Source organism: Mauremys reevesii, linkage group 1 (genome assembly GCF_016161935.1).
Source record: "Mauremys reevesii isolate NIE-2019 linkage group 1, ASM1616193v1, whole genome shotgun sequence".
Taxonomy (NCBI): Eukaryota; Metazoa; Chordata; order Testudines; family Geoemydidae; genus Mauremys; species Mauremys reevesii.
The window spans coordinates 269,942,657-269,964,695 of record NC_052623.1 but is presented as its reverse complement, the minus strand read 5'-3'; the positions used below and the strand labels follow the sequence as shown (position 1 = coordinate 269,964,695).

Sequence of the window (22,039 nt, the reverse complement as noted above, 5' to 3'; positions counted from 1 at the left end):
ATGACTATGAGTAGGCAATGTGATGTGGCCGTTAAAAAAGCTAATGCGGTCTTGGGCTGCATTAGGCGAGGTATTTCTAGTAGGGATAAGGAGGTGCTAGTCCCGTTATATAAGGCATTGGTGAGACCTCATTTGGAGTATTGTGTGCAGTTTTGGTCTCCCATGTTTAAGAAGGATGAATTCAAACTGGAACGGGTACAAAGAAGGGCCACAAGAATGATCCGAGGAATGGAAGGCCTGTCGATGAAAGGAGACTTGAGGAGCTCGGTTTGTTTTCCTTAACCAAAAGAAGGATAAGAGGAGATATGATTGCACTCTTTAAATATATCAGAGGGATAAATACCAGGGAAGGAGAGGAATTATTTCAGCTCAGTGCTAATGTGGACACGAGGACAAACGGATATAAATTGTCAGTCAGGAAATTCAGACTTGAAATTAGACGAAGGTTTCTAACCATCAGGGGAGTGCAATACTGGAACAGCCTACCGAGGGAAACAGTGGGGGCGAAGGACCTCCATGACTTTAAGATTAAGCTAGATAAGTTTATGGAGGAGATGGTATGATAGGATAACGGGCTTAGTCAATAGGTCAGTTAAGTGCCACACTGGTAAATAGTACAATGGGTCAATGATATGATATAACCTTTTCCAGAGGGTATGGCTGGAGAGTCTTGCCCGCATGCTCGGGGTTCAGCTGACCGCCATATTTGGGGTCGGGAAGGAATTTTCCTCCAGGGAAGATTGGCAGTGGCCCTGGAGGTTTTTCGCCTTCCTCCGAAGCATGGGGCAGGGGTCGCTTGCTAAGGAGTGGGTGGATCGGCTTATGTGGCCTGCATCTTGCAGGAGGTCAGACTAGATGATCATAATGGTCCCTTCTGATCTTGAATTCTATGATTCTATCTCTCAATTAAGGCAGTGTTCCTGGGGGCTATTACTTTGGGTAGTAGCAAAACAGAATTTCAGGCTTTAGTTGCTGATCCTCCATCTCCCATATGGTGTTCTATAAAGGTAAGGTCTGCTTACATCCACACCCTACATTTCTAACAAAAGTGGTGTCAGATTTTCACTGAAATCAGTCTATATACCTACCAACCTTTTTTTCAAAGCCTCACTCTCATAAAGATGAGGAAAAACTCCATACTTTGGATGTCCACAGGGCATTAGTTTGTTATCTGTACAGGACTAAGCAGTTTAGATGTCCTGTCAATTATTCATCTCCTTTGCTAACAGGTCAACTCATTTCTCCTCTTGAGAATTTCCTCCTGGATTTCTTCCTGTATTCTACTGTGCTATGATATCACTAAATTTTCTACACCTGAGAGAGTTTCAGCACACTGCAAGCAGCATCAGCTGCTTTCTTAGCCATCAGTGACATTTGCAAGGCTGCAACTAGGTCATCTGTTCATATCTTCACTAGTCATTATGTTGTCTCTCAAGCCTCAAAAGATGATGCTAGATTTGTGAGAGTTGTGTTGCTGTCCTTGTTCAGCTAGACTCTGATACCCTCCTTGATCTCATGCTGTTTGTGAGTCACCTGAATGGACATGTGTAAACACTTGAAGAAAAAAATTATATATTTGTTCTGTAACTTGTTCTTCAAGATAGGTTGCATGTGTTCATTCCATGACCCACCCTCCTTCCCCCTTACATCAGAGTCAAAATATGGCTGCTGGTGTGAAGGAATTTGGGGTGGGCTCCGCCCAGTATACCCTTAGCTGGCACCACAAGCACAAGGAGGGCACGACATTGCCCTAATGGGTACTGCTATGGGAGAAAAAATCTCCGACTCTGGCACGCACCACCTGAAGTGGAATGGCTATATGCTTCACATATTGAAAAACAACAGTTACCAAACAGGTACGTAAGAGTTTTTTCTGGCAATGGGAAACTGGTTGATTTCCTCAAGACACTTAAGAGCCCTAGATAAAGCTAACATAGTTTTGAAGAAATGGGTGGGACAACTGGAAAACAATAAAAGGTGCAAGATCCCAAGCATACTGTGGGTGTCATTTGGCAATGGCTCATTTCATTCTATACAAATAGCATGGTAGTGGAATTTGCTTTTTAAAAACCGGTTTAGCTAACACAGGTTTTCTTCTTAGGCCCTTATCTGCACCAGGAAAACACTGTTCTTACTTGTCAAAAACTGCTTTATCCATTTCCTCTCATTCCCACCTTTCTTAAATGACGTTGAAGACAGTTTCTGCTGGTGTGGTCTAATTCATCCTGCTGGTGTGAACTAGATGAGACAAGTTCAACACCTGGATAAAATTCAGGACAGTCACTTGGACTTTACTCTTATCACCAGAACAGGTTTGGATTGAGGGAGTGGTACCTTGAGCCACTAAAATTAACTGATTTTTCTTATCTTCGATGTTTGCTGTTTTGCGCTTCTGGAGGTTTCTTCTGAAAAAATATTTGTAATCAGATCATCAGAAGCATCTCTGATTTTTATGAAGACTTTATGGTTTCTTTTTGTTTTTAAATAGAGTATATGGTTCATATAAGGCGTATGTATATTTTTCCTCAGATAGAAGGGACCAGAAACATGCAAGAGTTGTTTTTTCCTTCTCCATCTTTTTTTTCTCCCCACCAGTAACTGTACTACTGATAGTTAATCATGGAAGCCTGTAACTTTAGAAACTTAATTCTTTGTACTTTCCCAACTAAGTGGAGGAATGTTGATACGTACAATTTGAAGATACCCCGACTATACATTTCCTGAGTCTGTTTCTCTTTTCACTTTTACCAGCCTTTGTAACTTCGCTTATTTCAGTGGAGTTACTCATGAGTGTTATCAGTATAAGCAAATAATTGAGTGTTTTATTTTAACCAGTAATAGAGTTAAGAATTATATTGAGTCAGTGTGATTGTTACTGGTTGGAAATTGTCTCAATATAATGGTACTATATATAGTGCCAGCTGTGTGACTCTTCACACACACACACACACACACACACACACACACACACACACACACACACAATTTGTAAAACTTATGTGCTGTCCCTGGCAAAGAGGAGATGTTGTTTTCTATCCCAAAGGTACAGTATTTCAGTAGCATATAAAAATTCCTCTGTTGATGGATCTGCAAAGCACTTTGGGATCCCTGTGGATGAAAGACACTATATAACTCCTTCTTGGGTCCACAACTCTGTGCTCATGGATCTGTTTAACCAATGGCTTCCAGAGCGTTTTTTCTCTTTGGAGGCCTGATCCAAAGTCCGTTGAAACCAATGGAAAAATTCACATTGACTTCAGTGAGATTTAGGTCAGATCCCAGATGCTTTCAATTTATAATGGTAGTTTTCTGACCCTTACTTTGTCTGTTGTTTTTTCTCCACAGCCTGGCACCATATCGAGGGTGGTTCCCTGTTATTTCCAGCCTCTGCTGCTCCAATTTTGTCTATTTTTATACGTTTAACAGTCTCAGAGCTCTCTGGGTCAAAGGCCAACATTCAACCACAGGAAAAGATTTGGTCCTGGGGTTTGTTGCAGGTAATGGAACCTATAAGGCATGATGACATAGTATGTCATAACATGAGATTCTGTGAAACTCAGATTTTTAACCAAATTACATAATGACCTCCTTGCTTTATGAAGCCCATTGGAGGTCATGCTGCCTGGGTGTTTTGTATTTTGTATCTTATAGAGAACCGCTTCATATTATGGTTCTCTTTATTTGTCATGCATATTTACTCTAGGTCTTCTACCACCCCACATTCTCTGTGTGTATATATACTCACACACTTATAAAATTATTTCTGTTGAACGCTTGGACAAAAAAAGTATCCAATATTGAGCCATTTTCTCTATGTAATGTATCCATTACCATGGTACCTAGATGCCATTTTCTTCCAGGACAGATCAAAATGGGAGTAGATTTCCTACTGATATTAGGGTTCTTTGTTAAAGAAGATTTTTGCAACTTTGCAATATTTTGAATAACTAAATCTTCTTTAACTTGGTGTGAATCAGTAGCTTTTACCACCACCATTGAATCATGTGGAGTAGAACTTCCAGCAGATATCGAATGGGTGAGAGGTCTGTTTCCCACCTATCCCACCTTCCTTTGCAGGCAACAAAACTAGATTGGAAGAGTTTTAACAAAACTTGTCAAAAATTCCCAAAGCTGTAGAACAACATGACTTCTCTTATAACTGAGTCTAGCTGGATGGTGACTAATAGATATGCTTTTCAACATGTTGGGCCAAATTAATCCCTGAAGTAACCCCATTGAAGACTGTCTTGGAATTTGCTTGACCTAAGGAACCTTTAATTAGTTGTTGAAAAACCCATTGTTTTGGCCTCTGTGGACTCATTGGAGAAACTACAGAAATCATTTTAGTAAGAAGTTGTGTAGTTAGCTTTGCTGTGTGTTGGTCTTTTTTAAAATTCCTGCTATGTAGTTTTCTATACTATGTGAATTACTACTGAGTTAGTTTGTACATTGAAATTAAAGAAGGAAAAAATGTAGAAAGACAGACCCATTTTTTCTGTTTTACTTTTGTTAAGATGTATTTTTTTCTCCTTGTGGGGTGCTTTTGTATTAGGTGTCGTGAACGTACTCTTGACCACTCCGCTCTGGGTAGTGAACACACGACTGAAACTGCAGGGAGCAAAGTTTAGAAATGAAGATATTGTACCAACCAACTACAAGGGCATTGTGGGTAAGCACCTGGTGCAGTCATTTTTCTCAGTGAATTTCATGTTTGTGAAAAAGATTGGATTGATGGCTCTGAAGACCAAAGTCCCTTATCCACAGTAGCATAAGTCTCCCACCCTCCTTGTATGTGTGCATGGTGCCCATTGTTGATCCTGAAAAGGGCCCCACGTAAGGGAGGAGGGTTGTACAGTCTTCCTGACCCATTCAGTTCTTGAACATTTTTGTTGAAACTGACAAGGAAGCCAACTTTTGCCAGTTCTGGTTGTAGCTGTTAGGGGTGTGGACACTTATTCTGCTAGGCCCACAAACTGATTTCATGTAGGTTATTGAATAGCCAATGAGGTAACAGTTGCTTCCAGTCATCACTGAACTGTACTAAAGTTTGAACTGTCAGTCTAGAAATAAGACTTTATTTATCATCATTACTCTCCTGAGCTATCCAGTCCTCCAAACTGTCTCCATTTTCTGAAATGTGCCTCAGTGCTGTATTCCTGTATAGCTCCGATATAGTAAATATTCTGTTGATGGAGGTAGGATATACATCCCATGATTCCTGGGGGGTCTTGCTGCCTGAGAACTCCAGAGAGTGACCGTATGACCATGACCCAGTGCTGCTGACTGACTAGCAATAGTTTCTCCATGAAGATCTTGTATATTTATCTCATTACCCTGATCCATGCTTTTGAGTGGGGGAAGAAGTCAAATATTTAAACTTTGTGGTAGCCAGCTTCTCTAAACACAATTCTTTATTACAGACATTTCAAACTTGAACCGCTTTAAATATAGGGAATTAATTTTGGTGATGTGTACATTGTTTTTGTAAGTGAAAAATTGCTAATTCTTAAAAAGAAAACCAAAGGTGTTCAAGTTGCAATTCAGCCTCTTGATTTTAGTGTTAGCAGGTGGTGACTGGGAGATGACATTCTTAGGCAACTTCCAGTTAAATGGAACAGAGGCAGAGGGAGGTTAACTTTATGATCAGCTATGCTGCTTGTTGCTAAAATGAAACATAACTAAATAAAGCTCTGAAGAGAGCCATTTTAGCTAGAAGAATCTCAGGGTGACATTGGGCCTCTGTAAAAGAGGGGAACAGCTACACAAGGAGGTAAATATAAGCTTTCTGACAAGTGCCAGTTTGACCAAGAAATACCTCTGCTTCCACTCTGTCCATCATAGTCCCTAAATTTGTTCATTAGTTTAAAAGGCAAAAGAAGAAGTGTATCACAGGGAGCAGTGGGTCTAGGCTGCTGAGATGACTCGTACACAATGGAGGATGATATTCAAAATGTAGAATTAATCATACCCTTTGCAATCAGAATGTCACTCTGTATGTTAAGAATTCCTGTTGCTTTTCTCCACTTTCCACATCAGATGCCTTTCATCAGATAATACGGGATGAAGGAGTCTTGGCTTTGTGGAATGGTACTTTCCCCTCCTTGCTGCTGGTCTTCAATCCTGCCATACAGTTCATGTTCTATGAAGGGTTTAAACGAAGGCTTTTGAAGACACGACTGCAGGTGAGAGTAATAGATTTTTGAGATCAGAAGAAACTGTTATGATTATCTAGTGCAGCGGTTCTCCAACTGTTGGTCAGGATCTCAGAGTGGGTCGCTACCCTATTTAAATGGGGTTGCCAGTGCTGGCATTAGATTTGCTGGGGCTCAGGCTGAAACCAAAATCTGAGCTCCCATCCCCAATGGCTGAAGCCCTCCAGCTTTGGCGCCCCCCAGGATGGCAGGGCTTGGGCTTTTGCTTTGGCCTCCCAGCCTGGGGTTGTGGGGCTCAGGCTTCAGTCCCCTTTCCTGGGGTTGTGTAGTAATTTTTGTTGTCAGAAGGGGGCCAGGGTGCAATGACATTTGAGAAACCCTGATCTAGTGTGACCTCCTGTATATCAAGCCTGGTCTACACTAGGCGTTTAAACCGGTTTTAGGAGCGTAAACCGATTTAACGCCACACCGCCCACACTGAGAGTCCCTTTATATCGGTATAAAGGGCTCTTTAAACTGAGCTGTACTCCTCCCTAACGAGAGGAGTAGTGCTAGTATCGGAATTACCATATTGGATTAGGGTTAGTGTGGCCGCAGATCGACGGTATTGGCTCCGGGCGGTATCCCACAGTGCACCACTGACCGCTCTGGACAGCAATCTGAACTCGGATGCAGTGGCCAGGTAGACAGGAAAAGCCCTGCGAACTTTTGAATATTTCCTGTTTGCCTAGCGTGGAGCTCAGATCAGCACGTGTGGCGATGCAGTTAAAAATCAAAATAAAGAAAGAGCTCCAGCACGGACCATGCGGATGTGATCGCTGTAAGGGCAGTCAAATCTGTTCTATCAGCGCCCGCTACAGAAGACGAAATTCAAAATCATTTTTAAAAATCTCCAGACAGACGCCATAGCAGGGCTCAGCGCACTGCTGCGTGACAAACGAATGGAAAGCCAAAGAATCAAATGGACGCCATGGACTGGAGGACTCAAGCTATCCCACAGTTCCTGCAGTCTCCGAAAAGTATTTGCATTCTTGGCTGAGCTCCAAATGCTTCTAGGGTCAAACACAGTGTCCGCGTGGGTCAGGCATAGCTCGGCAATTTACGCACCCCCCCACCCCCAGAAGGGAAAGGGAAAACAATCCTCTCTTGACTCTTTTACATGTCACCCTATCTTTACTGAATGCTGCAGATAGACGCGATGCTGCAGCACTCAACACCAACATCCTTGCTCCCCCCCGCCGTGGGTGGCTGATGGTGCAAAACGACTGGTACCCGTCATCATCAGCCTATTGGCACATGGGGCAGTGCAAAAGGACTGGTAACCATGCCGACTAGCATCAGTTAGGTCAATCAAGGGCGCCTGACCCTAATTTTTCCTGGTAGATGGTGCAGTATGGCTGATAACCATCGTCGTCATAGCAACAGGGGGCTGAGCTCTGTCAGCCCCACCCTTCATGTGTAAAAAAAGATTCAATTGCCCCTGGACTAGCAGAGGGATGCTGGGCCCTCTCCTCCACGCTCCTTACTGTCCTGTCTGGACTATCATAGCAGCTGGAGGCTGCCTTCCACTCATTTCTCACTAACAAGTCACTGTGTCTTATTCCTGCATTCTTTATTACTTCATCACACAAGTGGGGGGACAATGCTACAGTAGCCCAGGAAGGCTGGGGGAAGAACGGAATCAACAGGTGGGGTTGTTGCAGGAGCACCCCCTGTGAATAGCATAGAGCTCATAATTTCTGCAGGATCTGACACAGAGCAGCTGTGCTCTCTGATACAGTGGTTCTCTAGTACACTTGCCCATATTCTAGACAGGACTGATTCTATTTTTAGATACTAAAAAGGAGGGATTGACTCTGGGAGTCATTCCCAATTTTAGCTTTGCGCCCTGGCTAAGAGCAGCCAGGCACTTATGACAGCAGCAAATGGTGCAAAACGACTGGTAGCCATGATCATCTTTTACCAATTTATGGATTGGTAGATGGTGCAGTATGGCTGGTAACCATCTCTGCTGTCATGCAAAAGCAAAAGCATGCTGCTGTGTAGCGCTGCTGAATCGCCTCTGTCAGCGGCATATGGTGACAGTCACAAAAGGCAAAACAGGCTCCATGATTGCCATGCTATGGCATCTGCCAGGGCAATCCAGGGAAAAAAGGCGTGAAATGCTTGTCTGCCGTTGCTTTCCCAGAGGAAGGAGTGACTGACGACATTTACCCAGAACCACCCGCGACAATGATTTTTGCCCCATCAGGCACTGGGATCTCAACCCGGAAATTCCAAGGGGCGGGGGAGGCTGCGGGAACTATGAGATAGCTACGAATAGCTACCCACAGTGCAACGCTCCGGAAGTCGATGCTAGCCTTGGACCGTGGACGCACACCACCGATTTAATGTGTTTAGTGTGGCCGCGCGCACTCGATTTTATACAATCTGTTTTACAAAACCGGTTTATGCAAATTCGAATAGTCCCGAGTGTAGACGCATTCTCACAGACCATACAACCTCAACTAGTAGCTGATTGATGAAACCCATAACTTCTGTTTGAGTTATAGTTTATCTTTTAGAGAGATATGATGGAGAATCAACTGCATCCCTAAAGAAATTGTTCCAGTGACTCATTCCTCAGTTTAAAAAAAGTAATACTTATTTCTAGTCTGAATTTATCTTGCTTTAGCTTCCAACTATTGATCTTAGTATGCCTTTCTCTGCTAGATTTAAGTTCTGTTATCAGAAATCTTTTCCCTTTGTGGGTACTTGTAGACCATAATCCAGTCACCTCTTACTTTGTGTCAGAGGAATACTTTGTGTATTCCCTCTGTGGTCCATGAAGGGCACCTCTATTAGGATCCTGGCTCCCAGCCATCACCTCTCTTGGGTGGAGACCCATGTCTCTCTCTCTCCTGACCAGGATTTTGCTGGTTGCACAATTCCCTGCCTACAGTTTGAGTTTCCCAGCAAGTCAGACTGCCTACAAGCCTGCTTTGCTTTCTCACCAGAGGCTATAAGGAGCAGAATTGCCTATAGTCATAGTGTACTACAGCAAGCACATTTATTCTTAAGGTGAAAGCATTAGAGAGAAAACAAATTAAAAACAACAGAAGAACATACGTATGCTAATAAGCTTACCAGAGAGAACCTCAATTCCAACAAGGGCTCTGGCAAGTGATCAGTCTTTCACATCTCACCAAGGGATTTTCTGTGGTGACGTGTTCATAACAGCTGCTAGTTCAGAACAAGAATCCCCATGAATCTGTGAATCATTCCTTTATACAGTTTGGGCCTCTGATATTGTCCTCAAGTAACACGTAACACTGCTCTACAGCCAAAATGCTTCTGAAATAAATGTAGTCAAACTTTACTAATTCTGGGTCACTGAGAACGAAAATGATGCTTAAAATTGTTGATTGGCTCTAGTTTTCAAGATATGCTATTGGGTCAGTATATACGACCCTTGACTTGGGAATAGGGGAAGATAAGTGAGTTATAAAGGGAAGGGACCTAAATTTAAACCAGAAATGACTAAAATACATCTTTGACTGGATCTATGAATAAATCTATGACTGGGTTTGGACAGTAATTGCTTTTTAGGCAAAACAATTAATGATGCAATCTGAAGCTGGTATTGCGTCATACATGATATGAATTGCATCATGTTATTCCTAGAAGTCATGGATGACGCAATCATAACGAAGCTTACATCACTCTGCTGAACAAATTGCCCTATATCAGCTCTAGAAATCATACAGTGTCGTGCTCTCTTATTTGTCAGTGTTTGATTTTGCAAAGGGACACATTTCTGTTTAGCCAAAGTGAGCAGAGATGCCTCGTACTTGTGTGAACAGTGCAGATAACTTCTGCTATGTTTGTGGTGAAGTGACTTTTGCATCACAAAAGCGCAGTATAACCACTATGGTTAAGAAAGCCTATCACCTTATTTTGGCTGCAAAATTGAGATCAGGACAAGAGGTGGGCCCCACATATGCTGCAACACTTGTGCAACAAATCTTCGCCAGTGGTTGAACAGGAAAAGGAAATCTATGCCTTTGCAGTGCCAATGATTTGAGAAAGCCAACAGATCATACCAGCAATTGTTACTTCTGCATGGTGCCTCCAGTTGGGAAAGGTGTGTCAAAGAAGAAAAGTGGACTGTGCATTATCCAAACATTCCATCAGCTATACGCCCAGTACCGCACGGAGAAGGACTGCCGGTTCCTGATGCACCAGAATCATTCTCACTTGAGTCAGAAGAGGAAGAGGATGAAACTTCTGGTCCTGAACCATCAATGTCACAGGACCCACATTTTCTCCCATCCTCCTCCTCTGAACCACACCTCATAACACAAGGTGAACTGAATGACCTTGTCAGGATTTGGAACTACCCAAGAGTAAGGCAGAGCTGTTGGGCTCCAGACTACAGCAGTGGAATCTCCTGGCAGGTGATGTTATGGTTTCCATGTTCCGTGACTGTCAAAAGGATCTTGTCCCATTCTTCTTCATGGAAGGTGATCTTGTAGCCTCCAACAACATCGATGGTGTGATGGCAGCCTCAACATCGCTCACGCATCCAGATGAGTGGAGACTGTTCATTGATTCATCGAAGACGAGTCTTAAAGCTGTTTTACTGCATAATGGCAATGTTTTGCCATCAATTCCAGTTGGTCATGCAGTCCATATGAAGGAAACCTATGACAACATGAAACAACTTTTGAGGTGCATAAACTATGACCACATCAGTGGCAGCTTTGTGGCCATTTGAAGGTTGTTGCTCTCTTGCTTGGTCTGCAGACTGGATACACAAAGTACTGCTGTTTTCTCTGCGAATGGGATAGTCGTGCAAGAGATTCCCACTACATCAAGAAAGATTGGCCACCCGACAGTCGTTGGAGCCTCGGAGGAAAAGTGTTCAGCATCCACCACTTGTTGAATCAAGGAAGATTTTGTTACCACCCTTACACATCAAGCTGGGTCTGATGAAGAACTTTGTCAAGGCCATTGACAAAACACAAGCAGCTTTCAAGTACCTCCGTGGAAAATTTCCAAGGTTAAGTGAAGCTAAGATAAAGGAAGGTGTCTTTGTTGGTCCTCAGATTTGTGAACTTCTTCGAGATGATGCATTTGACCATGCACTGCGTGGCAAGGAAAAGACGGCATGGAAAGCCTTCCAGTTAGTGGCAATAAATTTTCTCGGAAACAACAAGGCAGACAACTACAGGTTGTTGGTGGAAAACCTCCTCAAGGTATACAAAAGCCTTGGTTGCAACATGTCACTAAAGATACATTTTTTGCACTCTCATCCAGATTTTTTTCCACCGAACTGCGGAGCAGTGAGCGACGAGCACGGCAAGCGATTTCACCAGGACATTGCAACAATGGAGAAACGCTATCAGGGCAAATGGAGCCCATCAATGCTTGCAGATTATTGCAGGACAGTGACAAGAGATGCTCCATTTAATGAATACAAGAGACAAGCCAAGAAGCGCCAAGTAGACACTGAATAGGACTAAACTATGTACATAATAGTTTTTTGCCTTTTGTTTCATAATAAATTTTATTTATATAACCCTTTCGCTGATTTTTAAAGTGTTACATAAACAAGACAGGTGAAATATTATCATGTAAAGCAACCATAAACACATGAAAAGACCTAGGTTTACAATTTATGATTAAAACTCTACTATCTACACAATATACATAGACATAAAATGTAAAAACTTAAATATCTTAGAAACAGTAGCCAATCAGTTGTTTTAATTGTCATATTTGAATTCAGCACATCAAAATACATAATAAATAGCACATTTTATCTCTGAAGCAGACGACTTCTCAAAAATTGTAGACCAGTGTAATCAGCAGATGGTCCTTCCTCATGGTGAAATTTCAAAAGGATGAGTTCTTGCATAATCTGTGTGTGTATATGCAAACATAGTGTGTGTATGTATTGTGACAAAGTTCGGCCTCTATCTTGGTGGGTCCTGCGCTTATTGGCAGATTTGTTCGCCTCAGAGATTCACCATGTGGATCAGGGAACAGCTCAGAGACCTTCCCCTCTGGTAGAACTCCACAGTCCAGGTCAATTCCTCCTGTGTCTGATCAGGAATTGGGAGGTTTGGGGGGAACCCAGGTCCGCCCTCTACTCCGGGTTTCAGCCCAGGGCCCTGTGGACTGCAGCTGTCTAGAGTGCCTCCTGGTACAGTTGCACAACAGCTACAACTCCCTGGGCTACTTCCCCATGGCCTCCTCCCAACACCTTCTTTATCCTCACCACAGGACCTTTCTCCTGGTGTCTGATAATGCTTGTACTCTTCAATCCTCCAGCAATGCATCTTCCCACTCTCAGTTCCTCGCGCCTCTTGCTCCCAGCTCCTCGCATGCACTCTACAAACTGAAGTGAGGTCCTTTTTAAATTCAGGTGCCTTGATTAGCCGGCCTGCCCTAATTAATTCTAGCAGTTTCTTCTTAATTGGCTTCAGGTGTCCTAATTAGCCTTCCTTCCTTAATTGGTTCCAGCAAGTTCCTGCTTGTTCTGGAACTGCCCCTGTTACCTTACCCAGGGAAAAGGGATTTACTTAATCTGGGATGAATATATCTGCCTTCTTACACTCTCCTGTAGCCATCTGGCCTGACCCTGTCACAGTATATACATATATACACACACACACTATATAAAACAGACTCTTAAGGCCAAAGTGACTGAACTTGAGGAGCTAAGAGAGACAGAGAGGTACATAGAGGAGACTTTCAGGGACACACTAGAGCGTTTCACCCCAGTTTGACAGCCTCTGTGCTGGATGATGGAGGATGAAAGTCTCAGATAAGGAGAGCTTCAGGCTAGAGCGGAGGGAAACTGTCCCATAGTTGGGGACTTTCAGATGATGTGCTCAAGGAGCACTCAAGGAAGAGAAGGCCATTGTGGAGAAACTAAATGAATCTTTGCATAGGTCTTCACTGCAGAGGATGTGGGGGAGATCCACACACCTGAGCCATTCTTTTTAGGTGACAGATCTGAGGAAACTGTCCCATATTGAGGTGTCAGTAGAGATGGTTTCAGAACAAATTGATAAACAGTAATAGGTCACCAGGATCAGAAGGTATTCACCTAAAAGCTCTGAAAGAACTCAAATATGAAATTGCAGAACTACTGACTCTGGTGTGTACCTATTGCTAAATCAGCCTGTGTACCAGATGACTGGAAGGTAAGTAATGTAATACCTATTTTTAAGTATCAGAGGGGTAGCCGTGTTAGTTCGATTTAGCAGCAAAGAGTCCTATGACACCTTATAGACTAACATGTATTGGAGCATGAGCTTTCATGGATGAATAACCACTTCGTTGCATGCATCTGACGAAGTGGGTATTCACCCACGAAAGCTCATGCTCCAATATGTCTGTTAGTCGATAAGGTGCCACGGGACTCTTTGCTGCTTTTACCTATTTTTTAAAAAGGCTCAAGAGATTATCCTGGCAATTACAGGCCAGTAAGTATCTGGCAGATTGGTTGAAACTATAGTAAAAAACAGAATTGTCAAGACACACATATGAACATGATATGTTGCAGAATAGTCAACATGGCTTTTGTAAAGGGAAAAATCATGTTTCACCAATCTGTGAGAATTCTTTGAGGGAGTCAGCAAGCATGTGGACAAAGGTGATCCAGTTGATATAGTGTACTTAGACTTTCAGAAAGCCTTTGACAGGTCCCACACCAAAGGTTCTACAAAGTAAGCAGTCATGGTCTAAGAGGGAAGGTCGTCTTATGGTTCAGTACTGGTTAAAAGATAGGAAACAAAGGGTAGGAAGAAATGGTCAGTTTTTACAACAGAGTGGGGTAAATAGCAGGGTCCCCATAGTGAGGTGGATTGGCTGCCCACAGACCCGGAGGAGGGGCCTCACTTTGAACTCCTGGTGGGCGGAGCCACTCTATGCTCAACCCTCCCACCAGATGTTCAGAGGGCGGGACAGGAAGTACAAAAGGCGGGCTGGAGAACTCAGTTGGAGCCCAGCCACCGAGGAGCCAGACGCCCCTGCGAGCTCCCAAGCCAGGAGGCTGCCACAGACCCCGAGGAAGCTGAGGACTAGCCAGGGCCATTGACAGACCTGAACACAGAGGAACCCCAAGCCCTGACAGAGGCCCTCGTCCTGGATGACCCTCTACAGAGCCACGTGCGCCGAGGGGAGTTAGGAAGGGCCATGGGGTAGCTGACTCCTGTCTGGATGCAACGCTGCGAGTGAGTCACCGTGTTGCAGTCAGGATCTCTGCTGACCCAGTAGCAGACCACTCTGCCACTGCTAGGGCCCTGGACCGGGACACAGTGGAGTGGGTGGGCCTACGTCCCCCCTGCCACCCCAGTCTGTGAGTGGCAGTCTCCCCCTCTCATAGGCAAGAAGCCTGGCGCTGTCAGCCCTCCACTAGAGTTAGAGGCCCGGGACTGTTTTGCGGCTCAGCCTGAGTGCAGGCCTGAGCTCTCAGACTCCTTGTTGCCCTGCCCTGACCAGGGCTGGGCTCTGTAACCGTGTTTGTCGCTCAGCCCTGATCACAGACCCACGCCACGCCTCCTGTCGCCCGCTCATTCCCACTCCAGGCGACCTCCCAGAGACGTAGTGAGGCGAACTGGCCACCCACAGACCCAGAGGGGGAGGGGATATTCCCCCCAACAGACTGCGGTCCCCATAGGATCTGTACTGGGACCTTTGCTGTTCAACATTCATAAATTATCTGGAAAAAGTGGTAAACAGTGAAGTGGCAAAATTTGCGGACTATGAAATTACTCAAGGTACTTAAGTCCAAAACTGACTGTGAGTACTTACAAAGGGATCTCTCTTGACTAGATGACAAAATAGCAGATGAAATTCAGTGTTAAGTGCAAAGTACAGTAACTCCTCACTTCACGGTGTAGTTATGTTCCTGAAAATGTGACTTTAAGCAAAATGATGTTAAGTTAATCCAATTTCCCATAAGAATTAATGTAAATGGGGGTTAGGTTCCAGGAAATTTTTCACCAGACAAAAAACTACATAGATATACACACAGTATACGTTTTAAACAAACAATTTAATTCTGTTCACTGCTATGATGATTGTGAAGCTTGGTTGAGGTGGTGAAGTTAGACGCTGGAAGAGGGAGGGATATTTCTCAGAGAATGCCTTGCTGCTAAATCAATAATTCTCAAACTTTTGTACTGGTGACCCCTTTCACATAGCAAGCCTCTGAGTGTGACCCCCTATATAAATTAAAAATACTTTTTGTATATATTTAACACCATTATAAATGCTGGAGGCAAGTGGGGTTTGGGGTGGAGGCTGACAGCTCACACCCCCATGTAATAACCTCTGACCCCTGAGGGGTCCGACTTCAGTTTGGAGAGCCCCTGTGCTAAATGATGAACTAGCACTTGGCTGAGCCCTCACGGGTTAACACATTGTTGTTAATGTAGCCTGACACTCTACAAGGCAGCAGGAATGGAGAGGAGGGGAGATAGCATAGCAGACAAAGACAGACACACACCTTGTGTGTGGGAGAGAGAGAAATGCACACTGCTCCTTTAAGTAAGCTGACCCACTCTTAAGTGCATTGTCTTTAAGTGGATCAGGAAGTTGAGACAGCAGCTGCTGCTCCAGGCTCTCTCTGTCTCTCTCCTCCGTGATCCCACCCTGCTGTATATGGAGGAGAAGGGGTAAGCGGGGTGTAGGAGCAGGGGGGAGGGGGACACCCTGACATTAACAACCCCCCGCCCCGCCCCCCGCACAGCAAGCAGGAGGCTCGGGGAGCAGCTCCAAGGCAGAGAGCAGGAGAAGCACATAGCAGTGGGGGTAGGGATAGCTGCAATTACTAGCCTGCTGGCAGCTGCTGCACAGGGAACTTAGGGGAGCGGGGAGCTGATAGGGGGGCTGCTGTTCCACCCTGGTTCCAAGCCCACACCAGCTAGCTGCAATAGGCTGCTCTTCCTGCAAGCAGTGGACAAAGCAGGCGGCTGCCAAACAACGTTAGAAGGGAGCATCACACAACTTTAAACGAGCATGTTCCCTAATTGATCAGCAATGTAACAACAAAACAATGTTAACTGGGATGACTTTAAGTGAGGAGTTACTGTAATGCACATTGGAAAACATACTCCAAGCTATACCTGAAAAATGATGGGGTCTATATTATACTTCTACCTTGATATAACGCTGTCCTCGGGAGCCAAAAAATCTTACCGCGTTATAGGTGAAACCCCGTTATATTGAACTTGCTTTGATCCACCGGAGTGCGCAGCCCCACCCCCCCGGAGCACTGCTTTACCGTGTTATATCCGAATTCGTGGTTATATCGGGTCACGTTATATCAAGGTAGCGGTGTAGCTGTTATTACCCTGAAAGAGATCTCGGCGTCATTGTGATAGTTCTCTGGAAACATTCACTCAATACAGCGGTGGTCAAATAAAGCTAACAGAATGTAGGAACCATTTGGAGAGGGTTAAATAATTAAACAGAAAATATCATACTGCCACTGTACAAATCCATGGTAGTCTGAATATTGTGTGCAGTTTTCGGCCCATCTCAAAAAGGTATATTAGAATTGGAAAAATTATAGAAATGGGCAACAAAAATGACTAGGGGTATGGAACAGCTTCCATATGAGGAGAGATTAAAGAGTGTGACTTTTCAGCTTGGAAAAGAGATCACTAAGAGGACATGATAGAGGTCTATAAAATCATGAAGGGTGTAGAGAAAGTGAGTAGGGAAGTGTTACCTACCTCTTCACATAACACAAGAACTTAGGGGGTCACCCAATTAAATTAATAGGTAGCAGATTTAAAACAAACAGAAGGAAGTACTGTACTTTTTCACACAAAGCCAATCTGTAGAATTCCTCGTTATCGGATGTTTTGAACACCAAAAATATAATTGGGTTCAAAAAAGGATTAGTAAATTCATGGAGGATAGGGTCCATCAATGGCTATTAGCCAAGATGATTAGGGATATAACTCCATGCTCCAGGTGTCCCTAAACCTCCAACTTGCCAGAAGCATCTGGCAGTGGCTACTGAGAGAGACAGGCTACTGGGGTAGATGGATCATTAGTCTGACTTATGGTCATTCTTCTGTTCTTATGTATTCACCTTCCCCAGAAATTCCCGGGAAACCCACTTAATTTTAAAACTTCACTTATCTGACTTTTGAAGCTCATAACAATTTCTAGGGTTTACATTAGTCATGTCTCTCCCTCTAGAGATGTTAATACAATTCCACATTACATAAAAATTTGTATTTTTAATACAATGAACTCCTAAGATACTTAAACTTAATTTAATAAGGTTTAGCTTTTTCAATATGGTTTGTCCAGGATATCACTGAAATTGCCATATCTGTCATACCCTTCTCTTGGATAAATTAAATATATTGAGCTTCTTAAAGCTACTATGAGGCATATATTCAAGACCTCAAATCGTTCTTGTAGCTTTTCTGAATCCTTTTCAATTTTTCAACATCCTTTTTGAAGTGTGGACCCAGAAATGGACAGAGTATTCCAGGAATGGTCTCACCAATGCTCTGTATGATGTCACCTTCTACTCCTACTTGATATTCCCTCTTATGCATCCAAGGATCATATTTGCCCTCTCTTAGTGACTACATTGCACTGGGAGCTCAAGTGTTCATTTGGTTATCTACAATTACAACTAAGCCCTTTTCACTGTCACTGCATTCCAGGATACTGTCTCACATCTTGTAAGTGCAAACTACATTTGTTGTTCTTAGATATCTGTCCTTGCATTTTAGGAGCGACAAGGTGGAAATGAGATAATCTTTATTGACTAAGTTCTGTTGGTAGAAAGAGACAAATGTTTAAGCTTCCCAGAGCTCTCTTCTTCTTCAGGTCTGAAATAGATAGCCGTGGTCATAAATAAATACAAGATGGGACAGATGAAGTATAAGAGGTTAACTACATGTTTCAAGAAACCACTTAAAAGGAAGTGGGCAATTAACACCTCTGCAGTCATAGGACAGAGGAGAATTAGTAGATTACAAATTGTTGTAATGAACAATAAAAGGCTTTAGTCTCTTCTGCTGAAACAAATGAGTTTTTTAGTGTCTAGCAGAGTTTATACATTTAAATTCCTGTGCTTTGTCTCTTTTGAAGGTATTGTGCAGGTTTCCTTTGAGTATGAGGACTGATAGGTTAGATACAGAGTGATAAGCTTTGTGAAAAGTGTTCGCCCATCATAGGTGATAGAGTTTTTTTGGCTGTTATATTTTTCTTGTGTGAGTTCGTTTCAACAGCATAGTGATTATATGGTTTCACCAATGTAAGAACATATTGGGATGTCTGAACTCACTTTTCAAGATAATGAGGGATGGAATGGATAAGTAGGCTTTTATACACAGTTTATTTTCATTTTGAAGTCAGTTCTGTGACTAAATCTCACTTTCTTTTCTAAGGAGAATCCCTGCTGCAGAGTTGTTTGTCATGTCATCAGGAAGGAGAGGAGTACATGCAAGTGCAGCAGCTGTTCAATGGGGAGTTCCACACACACAAGGTGGAAATTTATCCCAGTGCAGAGGGCCAGCATGCTAGCGCCTGTGGAACACTTACGTCCCACTTATCCCTCCAGAATAAGAAGTATGAAGTGGCACAGAGTCCCATTGCTGGATGTTCAGCATTGTGAGGCTGAATTTCACACAGGCAGCTTGAAGGATTGGCTACGCATTGTTATATTGCATCTATGTAGTATTTTGTATTCCAGTTTTATATCAAATATTAATATGGTTTTGTTGGTAAATGTATATCACAGAATATACAGGATAAGTAATGTGGGCAAGTTTCTTGTGACATTTGGAACCTAAATTTGTGTATTTCCTCACTTTTCATTTTAACTGTGCAGCAATGCTGGAATGAGCAGGTTTTTTGGTGCTTTTTATTTTGTTTTTCATTTTATGTACATCTATGTAAGGGCCAAATTCTTCTTACCTCTATAGACATAAAGTTGTTCCATTGCCTGCAGTGAGATTCAAGCATTAGTAAAACAAGCAGGATTTGACCAATGGTCTGTAAAATGCTTTGGGATTTGGGGAGGATAATTTATTATGCTTGTTTCTCTGATTTGCTATATAGATGACTCTGCCCATTTTTTCAAGATCTCCACACTGTGGAGAATGGAGTTTTATTTCATTTATATCTAGATTATGATGAATCCATTTCAGTATGCTGTACACTGTGTTACCTGAATTTCAGTTATCATGTGGCCTTCCTAGGGTTCTTGGATTTGTCTATTCAAGATTAATGAGACATTGGTTCTCCATTAAGAAGCTATTTAAAAATATGTTTAATTATAATGAGTAATGTACATGAATTAATACATTTGCCCTTTTCAGTGTATCAGGGATACATTATGTCTGTTTTACTCTCAAGCAGGGTCCTAACACTGGCAATTTTATACTGATGTTACTTAGTCCTGATAATTAAAAGAAGCCAGACGATGCATGAAGGGCCAATTTTTTGAGAATGATAGCCTCCATTTTGTGGGGCTTAACTCTGCACTCATATTTGTGTACCTGGAGTTGAATTAGGTGCAAATCAGGTAGCTGGAGGCACAAATGCTCAGATTTACATTTGCAATTTATTTCTATAGGCACAAATTTTGCAGACTCAAATTGGTAACTATTAAAAATAAGGGCTTGAAAATGTAACCCAAAATGTGCCTCTTATATTGTGATTAGATAGATAGATAGACTTAGTCAGTGCTAATATTGTTAAGCAGAATGAACACATCATGTCTGTCCCATTATGCTTAACTATGTTAGCATTGACGCTAAGCATAGAAATCCAGATAATGTTTGATTTTGGGCCTGATCCCCTGCTCCCACTGAAGTCAGGGGAATTTTGCTGTTAACTTTAATGGCCCCAGGATCAGACTCATTAGTTAACTTTTCTGAGTGGAACCGACAGTGTGACTCCCCTTTTCAATTAAGTCCAGTAGAAACAGATGGAAAGTCAAACATGTTTCTATTTTTCTCTCATTGAAAATGAAATGTTAATTTCACATCTGTTCTGGAAATGTTTTTGCCTGTTACTTTGGGGTAGGTATGCTCATTTATTAGGGTTACTCTTCTGGGGCGGGGTCTGTACTTCTATCAATGTACTGCTTGTGTCACTTGTGTTCTTACACGGAGCTTCATTCTTCTCCCTGCTGCAGGCTCCCTCCCAATGGAGCAAACCTGCAGGACTTAGGTCTCCAGGGCTGGGTTCTTCCAGCCCCAGAATCAGACGAACACACACACACATTAACAGAGCACATCTGAGAGGACCAGGTTAATCAGCACTCCCAATTATATGTCCCTGGACTCAGTAGGCTGGGTCGAGCAGCATTTCCAAGCTGTCACCCTCCTAGGCCCATGGATTCAGCAGGCTCAGTCGAACAGCACCTCCAAGTTGTCACCCTCATATGCCATGGGCACTGCACCAGAATAGAGTACTCCTGAGCAGGCTGGGTCAAGCAGCACTTTCAATCTGCCGCCCTCAAATACCCCGGATTCAGCAGACTGGGTTGAGCAGCACTTCCAAGCTGCCACCCTCATATGTTCCAGGTTCAGCACATCCCTATCCCCACATTAACATTACAGTTGTTCTGGTAGTAACCCACTTGATGAGCAAACCCTACAGGATTTTTGGGTTCTGCAGGGATCTTTTAGCTTAGGTATGAGGAGCGTTGCTGAGGAAACCAAAAAATACCCACAAGGACGGTGGGGAGAGAGAGAGAGAGAGAGAGAGAAGCAACCAGCTTAACCATGAAAGTTATTTATTGCCAGGTAATAACCATACAACGGGAGCCAAACAAACAAAACAGTTATAATATTAAATCTAACTTAAATTTGATTATAAAAGTCAGGTTTAGAAAACTGTAACTAATCACACAAGTCAGGGTCAGAAGGCTGTACCTAGAGAGAGAGAGCTGGGTTCTCACCACTCCGTGAAGCTTGAATCAATCGGGGGTCCTAGGTGGTGGTTATAGCTGAGGGTCCGGAGCACAATCAGTCAGGAGAAGATGAAGTCCTAATGGAACTGATGCAGATTTTGGATCCAGGCATCAGAGCACTTACTTGAGCAGGGGAATGGGGTTTTTGTAGAGAAACAACCATGGTTCATGGGAGAACAGTAAATTTGTTTATGTGTAAACTGATGGCTCAAGGGAGGATACCAAAGTTGTTTTGTTCAGGCTAGACCAGGGGTAGGCAACCTATGGCACATGTGCTGAAGCCAGCATTTGAGCTGATTTTCAGTGGCACTCACACTTCATTGCTTTTTGTAAGTCCTTCTTGTGATCGGCTTTGGTTCAAGCAGAGGCTGGTGGAGGAAGGTCTTTCATAAGTCAGACAGGCTGGGTACTGTGCCCTGGTTCCCCAAGAACACAGAGATGATAGGTACCAGTTTCTATAGCTATTTCTTAGACAGGTTTTTTTCTGAAGGTTAAATACATTTGCTGTTACCTAAGGAAAGTAGCATGAAATTGAAATATGCAGTTTCTTACTAGTGTTTCCTTTTGCTCTTCACTCACAGCTATCAAAAGTGCAGTTATCTGACTGCCTCAATATACACATCACATAAAGCTATGACCTCCCAGAGTGCTTTGCAGTACATTAATCCATGACAGAAAGCACACGGTGTGCAATTATAATAAAACTCACTAAAAAACTAATCCCCAAATCAAAGGTAAACCAAACAAATAGGTCTTTAATTTAAATGCTGTAGTCTAAGTTGCCTCTCAATGTCATGAAGTTCTGCTGAAGAGCTCCAATGACAGGGACTCCCCAAGTTGAAAGCTCTATAATTATGAAACCCGAAATAAAGAGATGCAGCAATTAAAAAGGGCACCACAAGTAAATAGCTACATTGCATCACCCTTTTCATCTCCC

General features: G+C 43.0%; 1 pseudogene; it reads left to right on the top strand.

Annotated features, from left to right (window-relative positions):
- Window positions 1-22,039, top strand: part of LOC120373913 — a 106,010-nt pseudogene that overhangs the window by 32,415 nt on the left and 51,556 nt on the right.